Source organism: Eptatretus burgeri, chromosome 4 (genome assembly GCF_056783735.1).
Source record: "Eptatretus burgeri isolate ZD-2024b chromosome 4, Ebu_testis_v1, whole genome shotgun sequence".
NCBI lineage: Eukaryota > Metazoa > Chordata > Myxini > Myxiniformes > Myxinidae > Eptatretus > Eptatretus burgeri.
Window position 1 is genome coordinate 117,727,883 of NC_140964.1, and position 20,407 is coordinate 117,748,289.

The 20,407-nt window shown below is 40.1% G+C and overlaps 1 pseudogene across 1 annotated transcript in view; it reads left to right on the plus strand.

The window, feature by feature from the left end:
- LOC147028954 (uncharacterized) overlaps positions 1–8,977 on the plus strand; it is a 65,890-nt pseudogene extending 56,913 nt beyond the window's left edge. The window contains exons 4-5 of the transcript XR_015057781.1: positions 7,771–7,902; positions 8,038–8,977. The product of XR_015057781.1 is annotated as an uncharacterized LOC147028954 (transcript). The remainder of the gene's footprint in view (positions 1–7,770; positions 7,903–8,037) is intronic.
- Positions 8,978–20,407: the final 11,430 nt, after the last annotated feature.

Consider the following 20,407-nt stretch of genomic DNA (forward strand, 5'->3'; position numbering starts at 1 on the left):
TCAAATATTGTAAGAAATTAAAAATTGATAATGTGGTTATATGTATGAGAGATGAACTAACAAATGTGTCTAAACATACAAATAATATTATTATGAACTGAGAAGATAATAATGGGAACAGTTCTCTTTGGGTTTGTATTTTTAATAGTCAAGACAAATATTATTAACCTCCGCCATCGAAGATGGACGGAGGTTACTGTTTTCACCCCTGTCTGTTTGTTTGTTTGTTTGTGAACAGTATTACGGAAAAACTCCTGGACACATTTTGATGAAACTTGGTGGGGGGGTTAGGTATGGTCCCAGGATCATGCGATTAGATTTTGGACTTGGTCCAAAGTCCAATATGGCCGCTATGGCGGCCATTTTGAAAAAATATTTTAATTTTTGTTTTTGCTTTTCTACATTTTTTCAGTGATTTCCAACAACAAAAAATGAATTTGTTAGAGAAAAAAGAAACAAAATTTTGCAACTTTTTTTTCAAAATAAATTTCGATATTATTTGAAAAATATTTGAATTTTTTTCTTGCATTTCTACATCTTATAAGTGATTTTTAACCCCCCCCCAAAAAAAAAAATTTGTTAGAGAAAAAAACCCAGAAATTTTGCACCTTCTTTATCAAAAAAATTTCGATTTTTTTTTTGGGGGGGGGCATTTCTACATGCGCGTCGATCTAGTTTAGTTTATTCAATCGTGGTTCAGTCGAGTCTGCTCTGTTTTGACCTACAATGAATAGGATATCAAGTTCACTTAATTGACCCAGCAGTATTGGCGGCGGAGGTTTTGCACTCTACCGAGTGCTCCCCCTCTAGTTTTGATAATTATTGTCTTCCAACCTCTGTTGAAGTAATAAAATTCTTACAGAATGGTGTTTATCAAACATTTCAAGTCCAATAATTAAATTCCAAATGTTGTGGTCAATTATGTCTGTATGTGTTATTTCAACTCAACAAAAATAAAAAAAATTATGATATTATTTTTCATCTAATATAAATGACTTGTGTTGGAAAAGATGGTTCTATCTTTGGTGTATCCCAAGAACTGGATATTCAGTTATCAAATTATTACACAAAGGCACAGGCTGAACGACAGAAATATAGTATAGCAAAAAATATTAATATGAAAAATGCTTGTAAATTAATAAATTATCCAAGCCCGACTGACGCGAATGACTTGGTGAGATTAAGTGATTTATCACAATATATATCCTTAAATAAAACAGCATATTTTTTTCAACAAGTAGAATTTACAACCACAACACCTGGTTCAACAAACCATACACCTCTTCTTATTAAATTCAATTATCTGCTTAGTATTGAATTTTATAAGGAAGAAAGTATCGATAATATGAGAATAGAGAAATGGAGGTATAATATGTGTTATTTAGGATATAATTGGTCTTTTTCATTCAACCTAGAAGACCTACACGATTTTAATCAGTCTCGTAAAGAAGAATATTACCCTCTTGGTAAGAATCAGGAGGGATGATGGTGAAGCAATCGTTTATATTACAAAGAAGGAAGGAAATTGGATAATTATACAAAGCCGAGGAAAACAAGCTGATTTAACAACAGGAAGATGGGGTGGTATTACGTGTCATAATATAAATCTATTATATATTTCTGATACATAAATAACAGCAAGAAGGCTTCAATAAAGTTATAATTTTTGCATTCTAGGATACCTACAAGAAAAGGGTGTTAGATTTTACATTCCTTATGAATTGGAACTTAGACACAGGCATTTTCAATTAATAACTGGCCTTATACTGATATTTAAAAAAAACCCACAAAGAGAGATTTGATTAAAATATTAAATATAAATGAACTTCTCAAGGTGAGGAAATATAAAACGCTTTTAGAAATCATCAACAAATCTTATTAGTTTCCTATTATGAGAAAAATAATTATGGATACAAGAGTATCACAGAATCCAGATGAATACATGTATGATATTCTTTCGAGTGAAAGTGGTTCTAGGATAGTAAGGGATGAGGAAGGAGTTGATGAAGAAACTGAGGCAAGAGAGGAGGAGGAGGAGAGAGAGAAGAGAGAGAAGGAGGAGAGGGAGAAGAGAGAAGGAGGAGAGGGAGAAGGAGGAAAGAGAGAGAATGAATAAATATAAAAATATGGAAACCATTGAGATTAAAAAAGATTGGAGGTATTACAGAAAATAAATCACTCTCAACGCACCGAGGAGGAAAACAAAGAATTGACAAGTCTTGTAAAAAATATATATCTGCGTCAAGAGTATTAACATCGATTTCAGTAATTTCAGGGAGAAGATTTAAACGAGAAAGTGGAGATAAAGAAGGAAAAGATTATATTATTGATGATGCTGTAATTGACTTTGATTAAAGATTTACATTTTGTTTGTTAAATAAATGGACGAGAGAGAGTGAAGATATTTCTAAGGATTCTTTATGTTTTAAAAATTAAGATTCAAATGTGCATGTTGGAAACTAAAAAGGTTTTAGCACTCTGTCGGAATTTTTCACATAAATAAATGAGTTGTTGTCTCAAATGTAAAAAGAAAACCAAGAGTGAAAATATCTTGTATGTTAAAAGTAAAAATAATAGGGTTATACAAAAAGGCACATGTTCGGTGTGTGCTCTAAAAAGAGTAAATTCATCACCAAACACAAACGAGGGGGAGATATACCCAAGTTTTTATCAGGAAGTAAATTTACAACAACTGGAGTACCAGGGGAATTACATCTCCCAGGGTATTCTTTCTGTGGTCCAGGAACAAACTTGAATAAAATATTAGATGAAGCTGACAATCCCAAACCGTGGAGCAAACCTCTCAATAGGGTTGATGAAGTGTGCATGAGCCACAATATTGATTATGGAAATAGCACGACATTGGAAGAAAAACACGAAGCGGATTGAGAAATGTTGTATTAATTTATCTTTAATCAAAAATCCAACCTTGAGAGAAAAACTTGATAGGTTCATCATGAAGAAGATGATCAGTGCTTAATTAAAACTTGGGCTTGGAAATTCAAAAGATTTATCGGCTCTCATGATGTCATTAAGATTGAAGAGCAATTAGCTGATGAATTACATTAACCAATAATCACAAAATTTAATAGAAGGAAGATTTATTCCAAGGAAATTGATTATATTTGGTCCGCTGATTTGAATTAACTCAATAATGATAAGGGGTACAAGTATGTTTTAACTGTTATTGATTTGAGGAGTAGATATGCATGGGTTGTCCCTTTTGAAAAACAAAACAGGTAAATATTCTTATGTTAGCCTTTCAACGGATATTTAATAAAAGCAAGAGAAAACCTAAAAAATTGTGGACTGATGAGGGTACAGATTTCTACAACAAAACATTTATTAATTTTCTTTAAAATAACAGCATTACATTGTACATCACATTTAATGAAGGAAAAGCGGTTGATATTGAGTGATTAAATCACACTTTAAAAGAGACTATATAAAAAGTTCACTCAACTCGGTTCTCAAGAATGGTTATCTCTAATTCATGACATCAAAGATAAGTACAATGATACGATCCATACCTCAATGAAAATGAAACCTTTGGAAACATTTACAAAGTTAAAATATGAAAGAGATTAATGACATAAAGTCCAAGTTCAAAGTTGGTGATATAGTAAGAATATACAGGTGGAAATCTCATTTTGAAAAAGGTTATGCTAAGCGATAGACAAATGAACTTTTTACAATTGTTGATGTAGTCATTACAGTTCCTTGGACTTACAAATTATGTGATTTGGAGGGGGAAGAGATTTTAGGTTCATTTTATTCACAGGAATTACAAAAGACAAAACTAAGCAGATAATACTCATGGGAGCAATAGGTTTTCACAATCCTCCACTTATACACCTCTTTCGAGTATAGTCGAGGGTATCTGCTGAGGTATAAAATTAAAAATAATAACAAATAAACAATACTATGTATAATGTGTGTGAGTGTAAAGGAGGATGTTCTGAGATCTGTGAACCCCAAACACAGAATCCTCAACTGAATAGTCAGTCAAGGCTTAACTTTTGTTTGTTGGTGTGTGTGCATAATAGGGGATGTTCTTAGATCTGTGAACCCCAAACACAGAATCCTCAATTACATAGTCAAGGCTTAACGTGTGTGTGTGTGTGTGTGTGTGTGTGTGTGTGTGTGTGTGTGTGTGTGTGTGTGTGTGTGTGTGTGTGTGTGTGAGAGAGAGAGAGAGAGAGTGAGAGAGAGAGAGAGAGGGAGAGACAGGGAGAGAGAGAGAGAGAGAGAGAGAGAGAGAGAGAGAGAGAGAGAGAATGAGAATATAACAGGGAGCATAATCAACCTTAACGCTTACATAAACCTAAAACCCTAATCCAACTCCAACCCAACCCTTCCCTATCCCACCCTCACCCTCACATTCAAAATCCCAACCCAACCCAACCCTAACCCAACCTAACCCTCACATTCAAAATCCAAACCCAACCCTAACCCACCCTAACCCTCACATTCAAAATCCAAACCCAACCCTAACCCACCCTAACCCTCACATTCAAAATCCCAAACCAAACCCACCCTAACTCTCATATTCAAAATCCCAACCCAACCCTAACCCACCCTAACCCTCATATTCAAAATCCCAACCCAAACCATCCTTAACCCACCGAGCGCAAACCCAACCCTAACCCACCCTAACCTTAAAATTCAAAATCCCAACCCAACCCAACCCTAACCCACCCTAACCCTCACATTCAAAATCCCAACCCTAGCCCAACATTTTTTTTTTAATGTGTATTTCAACAATTTTTTTAATGTTTTTTTTCTTCTCTTCTTCCAATTCTGTCTTTTAAGGCTTACAGGTTTGATGAAGTAGAGAGGGGAAGTAAGAACTTTCCAGCACTTTCTTCCCAGAACTTTCTTGATATTGCTCTCATCAAGCACCATCCAACAAAGAACCACATCGATAGGTTTAGATCCCCAATATGTATCACATTGTGAGTTATCAAGGCAGAACCCACATTTCAAGTCTCCAAAATAAAACCAACTTACAAAGTCTCCAAGGGATAACTCATTTCCTGATTTTTTTTCAAAATTTGTGAGTCTCCAAGGTAGGTTCCATATTTAGAACCATCTTGGCAGAACCCTTTTCCCGAGTCTCCAAGGTAGTTATTTAAACCATCAAGGCAGAACTCATTTACTGATTTTTAAAAAAATTATGAGTCTTCGAGGTAAAACTTATATTCTGGCTCATCAAGGTATAACTTGTACAGTGGGTATTGCCTTGATAACTCACAATGAGTATCATCGATGTAAAACTATTTTTCAGGATTTTGCGGGTCTCCAAGGTATAACTCTTTGGCTGGGTCATCAAGGTAGAGCTCGTTCTGTGGGTCTTCGTCGCTCATAAGGTCTTCAACCAAACCAACAATTTCACCCCAAGTTGTGCCAAAATCAGTATTTTCATTTTGTGTCTCAGATACAATTTCCTGTGATTGAAATAACAATGTATTAATTAAATGTAAGATTATTATATGTATAAATTAATCTTTAAATATTATAAGAAAATCTTACCTCAATGGATAAGAGGTTTGAATCCAGTTCATCAACTTGAAGGTTGAGTTCCATACAAGTAGTAGAACTCCAAGGAACTCCAAAGTCATCCCAATCAAGCTCAGCACAGCAGTCCATTCTCAGGAAAAGTAAAAACAAGCCGGTGGGCGACATGGGTGGTCGCTATATAATTGCATAGTAGTCATACAGTTTTTAATGGATCGGGCTGAAATTTTTTGACAAAGAGGTTGATTATAGTGCGCATAAAAGCGATGCAGCCGATTTTTGATTTTCAAAAAAATATATTTTTTAGGATTTTTCAAAAATTTCAAAGTCCCGTTGCGAGGCAACGGTGGCGTCCATAGCAACGGTGCTCAAAAGCGTTCAACTAGATCCTGGTCTTAACCTACCTGTCAAGTTTCATCAAAATCAGTTGACTCCTCTGGCCTCCAGAGCTGTCCATTACACACAAACATACAGACAGACGGAAAACCTGAGAATAACGTTAGTCTAGCGACTACCCAACAGACAAAAAACCTGTTAATAACGGTAGTCTAGCGACCACCCAATATGTTTAAATTCAGTCTGGGTTTCAAGCCTTTATATAAGAATGGCTGGGTGTGGTTTCCTTTGGAAATTCCCTGGGCAATCCTGGGAAAGCCTTGTGAGTCACAGCTTAACTGGAAATGATGTAAGAGGAGGTGGTCCTTACAAAAGTGGGTGGGGCTTAGGGAAAGTGGGTTCGAGGCTTATAAAAAGTGCACATGGTTTGTGGGAAGTGGGCGTGGCCTAGGAAAAGTGGGCGTGGCTTGGGGAAGTGGACGTGTCTTGTGTAAAAGTGGGCGGGCTTGTGGGAAAGTGGGCACGGCTTATGAAAAGTGGGCGTGGTTTATGAAAAATGATATGTGGCTCAGGAGATGGTCAGATAAGAGAATTAAGAGAAGTTTATCATTTCATCTCTGCTCAACAAAGATACTTAAACCAAGAACCAAGTTCCAAGTTATTATTTGTGAATATACTCAATGGAAATGAATGTTAAAAGAAAATTAAGTTATGCCCTAAAGTAGAACATGAAAAACTATTCGTTGGTTCACTCTTTGAGTATAAAGAAAATATGAAAGGATTGATTATGTTGGGGGGGGGTGGGGGGAAGAAGTGCTTTAATCAGTAAGTCTCAATTTTTAATTTGCTTGTATGGGAGGAGGAGGAAGTGAGTCTCCCATTTTGAGCTTTTAGGGCTTGGTTGAGATAGTTTTTCCCTTTTTCCCCATTCATTTGAATGGGCGTCCCAGAAGCAACATTTATCATCAACTAGTGTGGCTGAGAAAATCAGGAAAACGAACAATGCTGACTGTCTTACTCAACTTGGTAATTTTCCCAGATGATGATTCAACTTAGAAATTTTCCCACTAAGTCCAAATTGACATACTCAGACAAGAGATTTAATACAGCTATGTCATTTTTCATCTCTGCTCAACAGAATATATTTAAAGCATGAACCAAGTTCAGGTAATACTTGATGGTAATGTGTTCGAAGAAAATTAAGTTATTCCCGAAAATAAAACACAAATATTTGTATGATCTCTATTTGATTACTCCATTTGGTTTCAAGAAATGATCATGTAAAAGGAAGGTGAAGCGCCAGCCCCAGGCAGGGGAGTAGTGTCAAAAGGGAGGTGTTTAACGAGGTAATGTATTCCTGTTTGAAAATGAGAAATATGAGTGAGCGTAAGCGAGCGACTATTGCGACTTTGAGAAATGGGACACATTACTGCATCAAACCCTCCCTTTTGAAACTACACACAGCATGGGCGCAAAAGGCCTTTTTAGCATTCATGCATCATTATACAAGGATTACATTTTTGATAGGATATAACAGAAAAACACAAACAATCCAGTTTGGATAACTTGGCTTTAATGAGATTGATGCAACATTTGGCAGTGACAACTTCGATCAGCAAGTGTAAAGTCTCCAAACCATAAGTCAACACGAGGGTTCGCAAATTTATCGTGCAGCTTATATACACCAATTTATGGTAATAACGAGTCAATCATGGGGAAATACTTCTGAAATGGTTGCCACACACCAGTTTGTCTGTATATTTTTCATTGTAAACACCTTGATTCATCCCCCATAATGCTTTAGCATTATGGAGCCTCGTTCGAACAGCAGAATTGACGTCGATTGCATACTACCTATTGAGCGGATTTCTATTTATTTGGCAGTGTTTTAAACTTCTTGTCCTTCATTGTATTCAGGTGAAGTCTATCCTGTAAATGTGGAATCCAGACGACACGATTCATCTGTTTCAGAAACTTTAAGACATGCATCTGCAAAAGAAGATTCAGATGTTCATTTGACAAATTTCTGTACTGTCTGTTCTGCAACAGGTGAACAGAAACCGACAAAATGAACATTCAATCTTTTGAATTCAGTGTTTATAAAAAATTTGAAATCGTTAAATAGTTTTCAATTTGAGTTTGACAAAAAAAACATGAAAAATAACTTGTTCTTTGTTTTTGTAGAACAATCAAGAAGTCCATTTGGGCAGATAAGGTCCAGGTGCAGTGTTACAGTGAAGAAGATGTCTATTTTGAAGAAACAATCCCAAGAACAAGACTCACGACCTTCAAAATACAAGTGCACATCTGGTGAAAACAGCAGAAAGATCAATATAAAATTGAACAAACCCAAAAAGGTTCTCAAAAGGCAAATGCGTTATAAGTGTAATATATGCAATGTAGATTTTACTTCACCAAGAAGCGTCAAAATACACATGAGGACCCACAGAGGAGAACACCCACACCAATGCCCTTTCTGTGAAGAGGGTTTCTCTAAAAAATACACCTTCAAAATACATATGAGGATCCATACAGGAGAGCGACCTCACAAATGCTCCATCTGTGATAAGGGTTTCTCTCAAAAAGGCAATTTGAAAATGCATACGAGGATCCACACAGGAGAGCGTCCGAACAAATGCTCTGTCTGTGATAAGGGTTTTTCTCGAAAATACCATTTGAAAATGCATATGAAGATCCACACAGGAGAGCGACCTTACAAATGCTCCATCTGTGATAAGGATTTCCCTCGAAAAGGCTATTTGAAAATGCATAAGAAGATTCACACAGGAAAGCGACCTTACACATGCTCCATCTGTGATAAGGGTATCTCTCAAAAAAGCTATTTGACAATGCATATGAGGATTCACACAGGAGAGCGTCCTTACAAATGCTCTGTCTGTGATAAAGGTTTCTCTCAAAAAGGTGCTTTCCAGAGGCATATGAGGATCCATACAGGAGAGCGTCCTTACAAATGCTCTCTCTGTGATAAGGGTTTCTCTCAAAACGGCAGTTTTAACATGCATATGATGATGCATTCAGGAAAGTATCCTCACAAATGCTCCATCTGTGATAAGGGTTTTTCTCAAAAATGCGACTTCCATAAGCATTTGAGAATTCATACAGGAGAGCGACCTTACAAATGCTCCATCTGTGATAAGGGTTTCTCTCGAAAAGACCATTTGAAAATGCATGCAAGGATCCACACAGGAGAGCATCCTTAGAAATGCTCTGTTTATGATGAAGACTTTTCTCCTAACATGAGCTTGGATTGCCATCGTATTACCCACACAGGAGAATATCCTTATAAATGCTCTGTCTGTGACAATTCTTTCTCTCTGAGAGGCAGTTGCAATAAGCATATGAGGATCCACACAGGAGAGTGTTCTGAGAAATGTTCTAGATGTGACAAGAGTTTCACTCAAAAGGGCCATTTTAAAATACATATGAGGATCCATACAGGAGAACATATTTTAAAATCTCTACAAAAAGAACAGCCAATACAGGAACTAGAAAACAAAGCATCCTCCAAATACCTAAAGAATAAATGAACACCACCAGGTACACAACAAAATGTGACAACTCCCCAGAATAAAAGAGGACCAAGAAAAATTTTGGAAAAGTATATTTGAAGACAAAAAACGAACACAACAAGGAAGCAGATTGGATATGACAGTTAGAAATGAAAATGCAACAGCTACAGGAAATGCACCTAATGGCAATTGATGAAGCGAAAATTAGAAAACATCTTGCAGAAGTGCCAAACTTCAAATGTCCAGGCCCGGACGGGATTACAAACCTCTGGTTAAAGCAACTCCACCCTCACTACGCTTGATCACTGAACGAACTCATCCAAGGGGAACAAACAATGGATGAATGGTTCACAGAAGGCAACAGTCTTAATCCCAAAATGTGAAGAAACCGATCTACCCAACAAATCTTCTTCTTCCTCTTTCGGCTTGCTCCCGTTAGGGGTCGCCACAGCGGACCAACTGTCTCCATTTCGCTCTATCCTCCACATCTTCCATTGACACTCCAACCACCCGCATGTCCGCCCTCACCGCATCCATGAACCTCTTCTTTGGCCTTCCTCTTCTCCTCCTGCCTGGCGGCTCCATCTTCAACATCCTTCTCCCGATATACTCCGTTTCCCTCCTGTGCACATGTCCAAACCATCTCAATCTCGCCTCTCTCACTTTGTTTCCAAACCGTCCTACCTGCGCTGTCCCTCTAATACACTCATTTCTTATCCTATCCATCCTCGTCACTCCCAACGAGAATCGCAGCATCTTTAACTCTGCCACCTCCAGCTCTGCTTCCTGTCTTTTTGTTAGCGCCACCGCCTCCAAACCATACAACATAGCTGGTCTCACTACCGTCTTGTATACTTTCCCCTTCACTCTTGCAGCTACCCTTCTGTCACAAATCACTCCTGCAACTCTTCTCCACCCACTCCATCCTGCCTGCACTCTCTTTTTCACTTCTCTCCCACACTCTCCGTTACTTTGGACAGTTGATCCCAAGTATTTAAACCAATCCACCTTCCCCACCTCAACTCCTTGCAACTGCACCATACCACCACCCTCCCTCTCATTTACGCACATGTACTCCGTCTTACTCCTACTGACTAACATTCCCCTTCTCTCCAGTGCGTACCTCCACCTCTCAAGGCTCGATTCAGCCTGCTCCCTACTCTCCCTACAGATCATGATGTCATCCGCGAACATCATGGTCCATGGAGACTCCAGTCTGATCTCGTCCGTCAACCTGTCCATCACCATTGCAAACAGGAAAGGGCTCAGAGTCGATCCTTGGTGCAATCCCACTTTAACCTTAAACCGGTCCGTCATTCCTACCGCACACCTCACCGCTGTCACACTGTCCTCATACATATCCTGCACGATCCTCACATACTTCTCCAACACTCCCGACTTCCTCATACAATACCACAACTCCTCTCTTGGCACCCTATCATAAGCTTTCTCTAAATCCACAAACACACAATGTAACTCTTTCTGGCCTTCCCTATACTTCTCCATCAACATTCTCAAAGCAAACATCGCATCAGTGGTGCTCTTTCCTGGCATAAACCCATATTGCTGCTCACAGATCATCACCTCTCCTCTCAACCGAGCTTCCACTACTCTTTCCCACAACTTCATGGTGTGGCTTAACAACTTTATCCCTCTGTAATTTCCACAGCTCTGCACATCACCCTTATTCTTGAAAATCGGAACCAACACACTTAATCTCCACTCCTCCGGCATCCTCTCACTTTCCAAGACTTTATTAAACAATCTGGTTAACAACCCCACTGCCATCTCTCCTAAGCACTTCCATGCCTCCACTGGTATACCATCTGGGCCAACCGCCTTTCCACTTTTCATCTTCTTCATAGCAGTCCTCACTTCATCCTTACTGATCCACCCCACTTCCAGATTCACTATCTCCACCTCTTCCAACCTTCTCTCTCTCTCATTTTCTTCATTCATCAGCTCCTCAAAGTACTCCATCCACCTTCTCAACACACTCTCCTCGCTCGTCAGCACATTCCCATTTGCGTCCTTTATCACCCTAACCTGCAGCACATCCTTCCCAGCTCGGTCCCTCTGTCTTGCCAATCGGTATAAATCCTTTTCCCCTTCTTTTGTATCCAACTTCTCATACAGCTCGTCATATGCCTTTTCCTTGGCCTTAGCCACCTCTCTTTTTGCTTTTCGACGCCACTCCTTGTACTCCTGCCGACTTTCTTCATCTCTCTGACTATCCCACTTCTTTTTCGCCAACCCCTTCTTCCTTATACTTTCCTGTACTTCCTCATTCCACCACCAAGTCTCCTTATCTTCCTTCCTCTGTCCAGATGTCACACCAAGTACCTTCCTAGCTATCTCCCTCACAACTTCTGCTGTCGTTGCCCAATCATCCCACCCATCTTTACCACCATCCAACGCCTGTCTCACCTCCTCCCTAAATTTCACGCAACAGTCTTCCTCCTTCAGCTTCCACCATCTGGTCCTTGGTTCAGCCCTCACTCTCTTCCTCAACCTCACCTCTAAAGTCATCCTACAGACCACCAATCGATGCTGTCGAGCTACACTCTCCCCTGCCACAACCTTACAGTCACTAATCTCTTTCAGGTTGCATCTCCTACTTAAGATGTAATCCACCTGTGTGCACTTTCCTCCACTCTTGTATGTCACCCTGTGTTCCTCCTTCTTGAAATACGTGTTTACCACTGCCATTTCCATTCTTTTTGCAAACTCTACCACCATTTGCCCTTCCACATTTCTCTTGTTGAGACCGTACCTCCCCATCACCTCCTCATCCTCTTTATTCCCTTCCCCAACATGTCCATTGAAATCTGCTCCAATCACCACTCTTTCATCCTTGGATACACTCTCCACCACTTCATCTAACTCACTCCAGAAATCTTCTTTATATTCCATCTCACACCCCATATGTGGGGCATATGCACTGATGACATTCATCATCACCCCTTCAATTTCCAACTTCACACTCATCACTCGGACAGACACCCTCCTCACCTCCAATACCCTCTTGACATGATCTTCCTTCAGGATTATCCCGACACCATTTCTCCTCCCATCCACACCATGGTAGAACAGTTTGAAACCACCTCCAATGCTCCTCGCCTTACTCCCCATCCACTTGGTCTCTTGTACACACAGTATGTCCACCTTTCTTCTCTCCATCATATCAGCCAACTCTCGCCCTTTGCCAGTCATCGTCCCAACATTCAGAGTTCCAACTCTCACCTCCACACTTCTACCCTTCCCCCTCTCCCACTGCCTCCGGACTCGCCTTCCCCGTCTCCTTCTCCTCCTTCGCCCAGCAGTAGCACAATTTCCACTGGTACCCTGCTGACCACCGGTACCGGTGGCGGTCGTTGGTAACCCGGGCCTCGACCGATCCGGTATGGAAATTCGTTTTGTTGTCCGCATAATGATTTGGCATAGGTTTTTACGCCGGATGCCCTTCCTGACGCAACCCTGGTCGCCTCTTACGACACACAGGGATATGGTACACCTATTCTAACCGGGGCATACACCGGGGCCAGTACAACTGGTGCTCATTTCGCCGACCTCGGAAGGATGGCAGGCTGAGTCAACCCCCTGGTGTTTTCGACTTGGTTTACATATATATATATATATTTATATATATATATATATATATATATATATATATATATATATATATATATATATATATATATATATATATATATATATACATACATATATTAATTCAGTGTCCCAACGGGGCTTGAACTCAGGACCTCGTGGGTCCCAAGCCACTGCCCTTACCACTGCGCCAACACCAGGCTGCGCCTGCGCCGATCTACCCAACAAATATAGACCAATAACATGCCGATCAACAACATAAAACTTTTAACAGGAATAAACACCGATGCAGTTTATGACCACGTCACTCAACAAGGATTTTTAGAGGCAGAGCAAAAAGGATGTAAGAGAGGATGTAATGAAACAATAGACTATTGTTAAATATAACCATGCTCAAACTCAAGCTTTGACAAACCAACTTATTCACAGCCTGGATAAATTTTTAAAAGCCTTTGATGGTGCCCCTCATTCATGGATTATAAAATGCATGCAAGTATACAAAATTGACACCCAAATAGTCACACTGATTGAGAAAGCATTGATGCTCTGGAACACAACTCTGATACGACCTTACGTGGAAGGAAAGATTGGAATCCCAAGAGTAAAGATATGATGTCGTATCTTACAAGGTGATAGCCTTTCCCCCCTCCTGTTTTGTTTCGCTCTGGACCAACTGAGTAACCTCATCAATGAGCAAGGACACAGATTCAATCTGACATGCAACAGAAAAATGACCAAAGAATCAAGAAAGGTAACACACCTATGAGACATGTATGATCTAAAACTCTTCACACAAAATGATAAGAAATTGGCAGATCAACTGAAACTAGTAAAGCATTACTCAGAAAACATCCGAATGGAGTTTGTTCTTGACAAATGTGTCAAATGCACATTTGTACAGGACAAACAAAAAAAGAGACAACATCTCAATCGATCAAAGTACAACAATGCAGGAACTAGAGAATGAATCCTACAAATACCTCGGAATTGAATAAGGCCCCATGTTCAACACAAAATATATGTAAAATAATCAGCAAAGAGTACCGACGCAGAATAAGACTAATTCTGAAGTCATCCCCCTCCTCAAAAAACAAAACCAAATCTATAAACCAACTTGCAATGCCAGTATTCCAATATAGCTGTGCATTTACAAACTGGCCACAATTGGATATCAACAATTTAGACATGAAAACAAGGAAATTTCTTACAATTCACAAGATGTTCCACAAAAAACAATGCACACCACCGAGGTTGTACTTACCGAGACGAGAAGAGGAGGAGGCAATCTGATGAAGCTTAACTAAGTGCACAGAACATTGTGTGTCGGACTAACAGAGTGTGAAAAGCTCAACAGACTATTGTATGAGATTTGTATACGAGCAAGAAAACAACAAACCAGAAAAGGGATCCCTAATCCATTTCAACAAACTTCCAAATGCAAGTGCAAATTAGGGATACAACACAGGAAAGCGAAACAGAAACAGACACAGCCCCAATGATTGCAAAGAAAAAAATAATAAAACTACAAAATGAAATAGGTGCAGATATACTCTAACAAATGTTAGAATGACAAAAGAGCAGGGACATAAAAAAATGAGCTTGGCAAAACAAGGATCGACAAGGAAGGCTCATTGGAATGGCTAAGAAGAGGTCAAAATAATTGGGATGGAGAGCGTGTCATCATACATGCTCAAGACCAAGGACACAACACTGATGCCTTTAACAAAATGCCGAGATTGAGCCAATCAGACAAATGCAGGTTTTGTGGGGTAGAAACAGAAAGTATCAGTCACCTTCGTTTGGGATGGGAAAAAAACTCATGTGGGAACAGCTGCACACAGGAAGACATGACAGCATCTATAGAGTTCATTGAAAATTAACATATAGTGCTCATGTATGACAATATGGTCCCATCAAGTATGGACATTGCAAACAAAGCATTGCGTCTGGACATAGTGCTCAAACACAGAGGAAAATTCAGCACTTGATCGAGGTTTCAGTTCCCAATCATTTTGGACTAACTTCGACAGAAATCCGAAAAATGACCAAATACCAGGATCTGAAAAATGAAGTCAAGAGGACATGGAAAGTGAAGAAAGCTGAAATTATACCAGTGATAGAACTGCAGGAATGAGTCAGGAAACCCTTGTAGAGTACTCAAAAATCATTTTGGGAATAACACTCCAAACAAGCTTCAAGTGGAGGCTGTCAGAGGTTCAGTGAAGATTTTGAAAAGAGTGCGTGGAATGAGGCCATGAGAACAATGTTTCACAGTTTGGTTTTTTGAATTGTGATCACTTACGAAAATGGATGTGGAGATTTTGAGTTCTGGGAGAACTTCCTCTCACCTCCTGAAATCCCAATGAAGATAACGACCAATGAGAGCCTGAAAATACTCAAACGAAGTAAATGACAGAAGAAAAGAATGGCTGTTGAAAATTTACTCATAACATTAAATCAAAAACTAAGCAAACAGAAGCAGAACGTTGCAATTCCTCCACCCCAGGAAAAGATGAGCTAGTTTTGGAAAGGGATTGAAGAAAACTGAAAAGAACACAACAAGAAGGCAGAATATATCCAACTCTTGGAAAAGAAAAACTCTCATCGAAAGGATATTCCTCGAGTGATAATTGCCAAACAGAAAATTATAAAACACTTCTCAAGATACCAAAATTTAAAAAACCCTGGTCTGGATGGCATCCCACATTCATGATGCTCCCCACAATCACTGCACTCGAGCATTGGATGAGGTTATGCAAGGGGAAAAGGCAACGGATGAGTGGTGTTCGTAGAATCGTGGCCAAAAATATTGGCACTCTTGCATTTTTTCAAATAATGCATTTCTTCCAGTAAATTGTTGAAATTATAAAATAAAATAAAAAAATGGTGTCCACATATGTATTTCTTTCGGTTGCAGTGGAACAAAACAAAAAATGCTGAAAAAAAATGCTAAATCTTTGCTTAAAAATGGCCCAGACTTAAAATCTTAAAATGTCCCAGACAAAATTTTTGGCACCTTTTAGATGTTAGAAATAATTAGATTTCAAGCCGGTGATTCCCCTTTACTTTGGAAATGATCTCACCTGTGGTGAGTTGCAGGTGTCTGAAATATAAAAATCAATCATTCAACCAATTTGAAATGAGAAAAGGAGTTATTCTGCTGTTTTTTGGCACTGTGTGTACCACAATGAACATGGAGAAAAGAAAGAAAACGAGAGAATAGTCTGAGGAGGTCAGACACAAGCATGAACGATCTCAAGGCTACAAGTCCATCTCCAGAGATGTTCACGTTCCTGTGTCCACCATACGCAATGTTATCAGGAAGTTTAAGGCCTATGGCACTGTAGCCAACCTCTCTGGACGTGGCCGCAAGAGAAAACTTAATCGAAGATTGCAGCGAAGGATTGTTCAAATGGTGGAGAAAGTACCTCAATCAACTGCTAAACAGATTCAAGCTGACCTTCAGACCCAAGGTACGACAGTTTCAACTTGCACCATCCATCACCAACTCTATGAAAGAGGGTTCTATGGTTGGACACCCAGGAGGACGCTATTTCTGAGAGAGAGAAAGAGAGAGAGAGAGAGAGAGAGAGAGAGAGAGAGAGAGAGAGAGAGAGAGAGAGAGAGAGAGAGAGAGAGAGAGAGAGAGAGAGAGAGAGACACATAAGAAAGCCCAACTGGAATTTGCTAAAACACACCTGAACAAGCCAAAATCCTTCTGCCAGAATGCCCTGTGGACAGATGAGACCAAATTAGAGCTTTTGGGCAAAGCACATCAACTCTGTTTACAGAAAACAAAATGAAGCCATCAAAGAAAAAAACACCTTCCCTTGAGTCAAGCATGGAGGAGGTTCAGTGATGTTTATGGGTTGTTGTGCTGCCTCTGGCACTGGGTGCCTTGAATATGTGCATGCCATCACAACAACAGGAGATTACCAAGGCATTTTGGAGTGCAATGTTCAACCCAGTGTAAGAAATCTGGGTCTCCATCGAAGGTCATGGATCTTGCAGCAGGACATTGATCATAAACACACTTCAAAAAGCACCCCGGAATGGTTCAAGAGAAAATGCTGGACTGTTCTGAAGTAGCCAGCAATGAGTCCAGATCTAAATCCCATTGAATACCTGTGGGGAGATCTGAAAAGAGCAGTTGGGGGAAGGTACCCTTCAAATCTGGGAGAACTGGAACAGTTTTCACAAGAAGAGTGAAACAAACTGCCAGTGGAGAGGTGCAGGAAGCTCATTCATGGCGATAGGAAATGCTTGATTGCAGTTATTTTCTCCAAAGGCTGTGATATCAAATATTAAATCGAGGGTGTCATTTATTTTGTCAATGCCATTTCTTTTTATTTTATGATTTAAAAGGACATATTAAGTTCTGAATCAAAAACAAAGGTTCTGTAATCTTAACAGTGAAATAAAGAAATGTGGAGACAAAATACATTTGTGAATTTCAACTTCTTTTTCGAGAAAATTGTGAGTTATTTGAAAAAATTGCAAGGGTGCCAATATTTTGGCCATGAATGTAAGCAGTGGACAAGATGGATACATAAGCAAAATTTTGGAAGTGGTGGGGGATTGTTTAACGATTGTAGAAAAGATCATCGTTTTGGATGGGTGATGATTTGAGATGTTGGTCTTCTTGTGTATGGCAGTTTGGCTGCCGGGTAGCTATCTTTTTGTTGGGGCACGACAATGCCGCTGATGCTGTGCCCCTATAGCATTGCAGTGGTACTCATTTCGCTGACCTCGGAAGGATGACAGGCTTAGTCAACCCCACTTGGTGCGTAATTCAGTGGCCAACGGATCTATAACCCCGGACCCTAAGATAAGATGGTGTTGAACAGATGTCTTAAATACCTGGAGGAAAGGATCAGATTGAAGAGCGTTTGGAATGTCATTCCACAGGTTGGAAAAAGAGGAATACATGAGTGGAGGTTTGCAGTGGTTCTGGATTTTGGCAGTTTCACTTGGATGGGGTTGCTGTTACGCTGTGTGCATCCTGTACATACCTGGGAGAGAGAGGAAGCATGGAGAGGGTGGAGGGTATAAGACCAGAATTGGTCGCAAGAAGATGGAGACCAACGACCTGTTGGTGATGTCGAAGTGATAAGCCTATAGACGCAGCTTCATCATGAGAGATTCCAATAATCTTGAAAGCCTTGGTTTCCTCGGTGTCGAGTAAAGCAAGATGTGAGCCAGGGGAGCCCGCCCAGATGGAAGAACAGTACTCCATTAAGCTGTTGATAAAAGCCTAGTAGGTGGATCGGAGCCAAGGAAGGGCTTTGCACGATGGAGGATGTCCAGTCTGGTTTTGGAGGCCAACTTTGAAATGTGGGCTTGCCCAAAAGAGATCGTGGCTGAGAGTGGCAACCTCTTAAAGAGGGTTCTTGAGAAAGTAGATGGGTTTGAGAGAGAGTGAGAGAGAGAGAGAGAGAGTGAGAGAGAGAGAGAGAGAGAGAGAGAGAGAGAGAGAGAGAGAGAGAGAGAGAGAGAGAGAGAGAGAGAGAGAGATCTTGGATGGAGAGAGGGGGAGAGAGAGATAGATGTTTGACCAGTTTGTGATTTTTTTTTTTTTGTCAAGGTCTGAAGAGAGCGAAGAGGCCACTGTCTGTCAGAAGGATGAGGGATGTCACAGCAGAGATTGGAGTCTTCAGAAAAGAGATAATGTGGATTTTCCAGAGTCAGTGAGATCATTGATGAAGATTTGGAATAAGATGGGGCTCTACAACAACCGAATCTCAGATCAACAATTTGGATTCATAACAGGACAGTTTGCCTGGGAGATGCTGCTTCTACTCACCCAACAATGGATGGAGGCCTTCAATGTCAGACAGGAGAGCCGTCTCTCTGGACACATCTAGTGCTTTTGATACACTCTGGCATCCTGCTTTGCTCTACAAACTCTCTGCCGAAGACATCCAAGGCCAACTCCACACATGGATTACTTCCTCTTCTCTTGTAGCCAATGTGTGGCACTCACCAGAATCCTTTCATCTCCTCTCTCTGTCAAGGCTGAAGTACCCCAAGGCTGTATTCTGTTCCTTGTCCTATTCCTGATCTTTATCAATGATCTCTCTGACCCTGTGGAAATTCCCCTTTATCTAGTTCCTGATGACTCCACCCTGTGCCTTGACATCCTTCATCCTTCAGACAGGCAGACTGCATCCTCTTCCCTCTCTTCAGACCTTGAAAAAAAATCACAAGCTGGTCAAACACTTGAAATATGCCTTTTAATTCTGACAAATCTCACACTCCTACTATCTCTCTCCAAATGGACCATCTGGCAAACCATCCCATCTTCTTTCTTCATAATTCTCTTGACAAACTTCACTCACTCAAACTCCTGGGTCTAACTATCACCTCTAATCTTTTTTGGGCAAAACACATGGGTGAGATGAGGACTTGTGGTGTGGTGGGGGATGATTTAACTAGCATCTTTCAGGAGCACATAGCTGCTCAATATTAACTTCAGATAGTATTGTATACATTTGACTGTTCTTTGCATCGTATTATGAAGTCACACATTTTACATTACATGGAAGTTCTGTGGGTACCTGCTCGTATGGTATATTGGGAGAGTGTGCTTATTGTAAAATTGTTCATAAATAGAAGAATGTTTATTATGAAACTTGAATTAACAAGGGTTTCAGAATACAGAAAAGTCTTAAGAGCAGGAGTGCTCTTTCTGTGGTATTGGGAATATGTAATGGCACATAGTGATCAAAAACAAAATTTTGATGCAGAACAAACAACAAGGCTGCAGCAAAACGATGATTAGGATCTCCAACAACAGGCAGCTGCAAATGCTATGACCATGCTTGAAAAATCCAAACGACAAGCAGAAGTCGGCAAAATGCAAGATATCATCTTTTAATGCTTGCAACCACAACCCCATCCAAGTCTGGACCTGCAACCACAGCAACCAATCCGCTGGTCAGCCCTTTCAAAAGTCCACAGCAAGGTATTGGACCTCATACGTCTCATTACCTGCTGTGGTGGAAGTCTGAGAGGACCGGCACATGCTCATGCAGTGCCTCGTGTTCATTTTGAGGGGAGGAGGGATAACAATTAATATGGTACTGGCCTATGGCAACACGGCTGTGTGTGTTCTCATTGATTTTTTTCTAGTTTTATTCAGTGTGTGTAATATGAATCTACAACAGGGAGTAACTTTTATTGATTATTATTCAAACATTCAGCGAGAGCAGAAATGTAACACTCGTCTGCTGTTACCAACCATCCTCCTTGCTAATGTTGGCTCCCTCTGCAACAAAACACACATGCTGTGTTTATATCAGGGAGGACTTTTGTATTTGCTGGGCATACATCACAACTGAGGCCTGACTTGATGGACGTTTGGTAATGTTCCCTTTTGATGTGCTCGTTCTGATATGATGTTCAAAATTTGGAGA